The 4,406-nt window shown below is 46.7% G+C and overlaps 1 long non-coding RNA gene across 1 annotated transcript; it reads left to right on the plus strand.

Annotated features, from left to right (window-relative positions):
- Nucleotides 1-632: 632 nt before the first annotated feature.
- LOC138734060 (uncharacterized) lies at nt 633-4,049 on the plus strand. Its single transcript, XR_011339522.1, has 4 exons — nt 633-742; nt 2,220-2,332; nt 3,582-3,672; nt 4,004-4,049. It is a non-coding gene; the product is annotated as an uncharacterized lncRNA (long non-coding RNA).
- Nucleotides 4,050-4,406: the final 357 nt, after the last annotated feature.

Raw genomic sequence — 4,406 nt, forward strand, 5'->3', positions numbered from 1 at the left:
AATAAAATAACATAAGTAAAGAAGATCATCTCCACACTTAGGCTGGAAATAGACTCAAACCTTTATTAAGACCTTTCTTTCTTTATTAAAACCTTTAGTAAGACAAAAAGTTGCTGTAGGTTTAGAATCTGAAATAAGCAGTGACAGATTGACTTTAATATGTCTCCCTCAGCTCTGATGTTAATCTTTCTGGACACTAGAAAACAGAGCAGTTTACTTACTTCAGTGGTGATTTCAGAGGTCATGCTGCTGTTAGCCTTTGTGAATAATCATGAAAAATAATCTGATTTTATGAAACCTCAGAAGGTAGGCTTGCTTATAAATACTAATTCCATTCAAAATGACGTCACAAAACTGTAAAGGAAAAAAGACTGAAATACATCTTAACAGTGACAGTATATTTTATATTTCACTGAACTGCTTAACCAAGCTGTATGTACCTGACACAATGGAAACCGTGATGCTTTTGGAGAAACTATTGGCTGTACAGAGCCGACTTTGGAAGTGTTGTATAAGGATAAACTCGTATTTTTCAGATATTTAGATAAGATGTCCAGTTCAATGCTATTATTTGTTTTCCACAAGGTGTATGATGGAAAAGACAGTTCTGCGCACTCTCTGGGAGCCTTCACCAAAAATGACTTGATGGAAGTTATCCTGAATAGCACCTCTAACCATTTGTGGATAGAGTAGAATACCAACAGATCTGATACTGCCCAAGGATCTCAGCTCACTCACACAAGTAAGTAGCTCACAAAAATGTTCTGATCGACTGTTAAGTGGGGAAACGTGCATTTCCCAGCTGCAGTGATTTCTTATGGAATGGTAAAGATAATGTCCTAGAACGTACTGAAGTTCAGAGTCTGAATTTTACTTGTCTATATGTGTGGATAAGTTTTAGTAATTAGAGAGCATTACTAAAAGAAAAATTGTAACCTTTCAAATATAGAAAGCGTTGTTATTTTGAGGATTTAGCAGTGGGGTTTGAATAAGAGTGCATTGTGACATCTGTGGGTTGAATATATTAGTGTTGTACTGTAGCAGATGCAGAGCCAGGTATTAAAAATATAACATTTAATTCCTTCAGACAAATTTAAAAATATAAAAGAACAAATGACAATAAAAAGAATGCAGTGTGCCTGAGTGAACACTCTACATGTCTGCTTGTCAGGATCAAGGTGAAGGTCGCTGGAAGAAGAGCTGAGTAAAAAAGTTTTGACAAAGGGTGCACTTGTCCTACAGCTTGGATGTAATTAATTTAAGTACTTAAGCTGGCAAAACAATGAGTCTTTTGGAAAGGAAAACTATGGGGAGAGCTAGTTTGTTTCCAACACACATAACGAAATTTTGTCCACCTTTCAAGGAATCTTCAAGTTCCCTTTGCCTTCAATTTGTCGTTTTTTATATCAGTTTCCGTGAACCTCTACTAAATTCTTTGGAGCAGAGCAGCACATCATAATGTGACATAGAAATGGAATCACAGCTGTTTCTAATACATCTGCTGATTTCCCTTTGGATTGGAGCCAGCTGTGGAATAAGCAGAAATATTTTAATAATGTGGAATAAGCAGAAATAATAAGCAGTGTGCCCAGGTGGCCCAGAAGGCCAATGGCATCTTGGCTTGGATCAGACACGGCGTGGCCAGTAGGTCCAGGGAGGTTTTTCTCCCTCTGGACTCAGCACTGCTGAGACCGCTCCTCGAATCCTGGGGTCAGTTCTGGGCCCCTCACCACAAGAAGGATTTTGAGGCTCTGGAGTGAGTCCAGAGAAGAGCAACAAAGCTGGTGAGGGGGCTGGAGAACAGGCCTTATGAGGAACGGCTGAAGGGAAGTGGGTATTTTTTAGCCTGGAGGAGGCTGAGGTGAGACCTTCTTGCTCTCTCCAACTACCTGAAAGGAGGTTGTAGAGAGGAGGGAGCTGGGGTCTTCTCCCAAGGGACAGGGGACAGGACAAGAGGGAATGGCCTCAAGCTCCGCTAGGGGAAGTTCAGGCTGAACATCAGGATAAAATATTACATGGAAATGGTCATTGGGCACTGGAACAGGCTGCCCAGGGATGTGGTTGAGTCACCTTCCCTGGAGGTGTTTAAAGCACGCGTGGATGAGGTGCTGAGGGGCATCGTTTAGTGATTGATGGGAATGGTTGGACTCAATGATCCAGTGGGTCCTTTCCAGCCTATGGATTCTATGATTCTATGATTCTTTTTGCTTTGTCATCAGAGAGAATCTGACAGAAGTATTGATGATGAGAGAGCTCCTGTGGGATCCCAACGCCTCCTCAGGGAGAGAGAAAGAAGCGACGTGGCGGTGCCCTCCAAGCCAGCAGCATTCGGGTACGTGGCTTTCTCAGGACTCACTCCTCTTTGCTAATCACTGTCCATCGTGTTGATGGCGCGAGCCGGAGCGTTCTCCTCTTTGGGTCAGCATGTGACGGCATTGCGTTTAGTGAACGCTGGATCGAGAAAACAATACTAGGGTGCCAGGGGCTTCGCCAGCCGAACCTGTGCACGCCACACACCATAAACATGCCACACGCCAGGCCCACACCACACACATGCAATGCACCCCCCACGCACACTGTGCTGCCCCCATGCACACGCCGTGCACATGCCAGGCTAGCGCCACAACCACCCCATGCATATGCTTTTAACATGCAAGCAGCATGCCACACACACCACAGAGCCCTTGTGCACATCACAACATGTCACACATGCCACACACGTTATGTACATGCTGTGTACATGCCATCCACACACAAGGCATACGCTAGCACACACCATGAGGATGACACACCAGCCATGCACATGCCATGCACATGCCTTTTACACGCAAGCATCATACCACACACCACACACATGTATTGCACACACAAGCAACATGCCACGCATGCCAAGCACGTGTTATGTACATGCCATACACACACCACACACACTCCACTGCTCCCATGCACATTCCAGGCTCATGCCACAAGAGTCAAGAACGTGTCTCGCAAACGCCTTCCACATGCAGGCAACATGCCATGCACGCCACACACTCCATGCATATGTTATGTATGGGCCATGTACATACCCTACACACGCCATGCACATGCTAGCACATGCCATGAAGATGACATGCCAGCCAGGCACACACCACGCACACGCCAGACACACTGCAAGCACGCCGCACACACACTGAGAGGGGAAGGGGAGATTTGGAAAGTGCTGTTATGTTGTTAGTGTAGAGAGAGCCAGGAGAGAGGTTGCTGCTTTGATTCCCTTCTATAACCAGGCGTCTTTGCATTTAAAACCCTTCTGTGTCACAGCGTTTTACAACGGTGCAACATCCGTTACGCTTGCTGCAGATCCTCTTGGTTCGGACATTTCTGTTTCCTGTTACACAGAATACCTGTTTAGCCTTCTCTTCTATTCTGAGGCTTAACATCTTTTTAGACTTCTTTTTAGTATTTGTGTTAAACTATGTCCCATAACAGTGGTACGGAAGGGGAGTTGTCACATTCTTAACAGTAACTGTAGAGTTTAGGTACCTCAAGTGCCTTGGGGATATGCAGACGCACCTCTTAGACATCCTTCATCTTTGCAGAGCGCTGTGGAGCCTTCCCATCTCTCTCATACGCTCGCGGCGGAAGAAGAGAAGGGTGCCCGTGGGTGAAATCGAAGCGGTTGCCATTCAGGTGAGAGGAGAAACCTCCCATTTGCAGCTCTGAGCATGGGTGACATTCGTGATGCCGACTCCTGGTTCAGGAAGTGGCTTCCGGCTCCTTCGTTTGTTCCTCTGTGGATGAGGGCTCGGTGTATCAGCCCGGCTTCTGCGCCAGTGGCGTGGTCATGTTGTTGACCACATCACCGTTCATCATGCGGGGCTGGGGGGGCTTTGTCTGTTTTCGTACTTAAGCTCTGATTGTCACCTGTAACTGGACAAATGACTCTGTTAGCGTCATGACGGTATTCGAGGTGGCGTTAAAAGTTCCTTAACATATCGTGCACGTGTCTCTCTCCTCGCAGCCCAAAAAGGCAGTCTGGAGAATGTCCTTGCTGCAGAAAACCTGGCAAAAGTCTTGCAGAACTGCCCTGCTTTTTCACAGCCCGGTATTGTTCTGTCCCGTCGTGAGGAGTAACGGTGAGCGAGCTGGCATGGCACGGGGCAGGGAGGAGGAGGGTGAACTTTACCTGCTCTCCATCGGCTAAATGAAAAGGCCTCAGTCTGGCTTCTTTGGGACCGTTTTAACAGCACTGTGGCTGAGCGAGGCCTCGTGTTGTTGCTGTTCTAGCATTCCTTTGCGCGTGTGTACGTGTGTGCTTACACACGAGTTGATGTTGCGTCACGGCTGTTGGGTGAAAGCCATGGGGAACGTGATGGCCAAGTGGAACGCGCGCAAGCCGGCCGACGCGATTCCTCGGAAAGCGC

Source organism: Phaenicophaeus curvirostris, unplaced genomic scaffold (assembly GCF_032191515.1).
Source record: "Phaenicophaeus curvirostris isolate KB17595 unplaced genomic scaffold, BPBGC_Pcur_1.0 scaffold_53, whole genome shotgun sequence".
Classification (NCBI taxonomy): domain Eukaryota; kingdom Metazoa; phylum Chordata; class Aves; order Cuculiformes; family Cuculidae; genus Phaenicophaeus; species Phaenicophaeus curvirostris.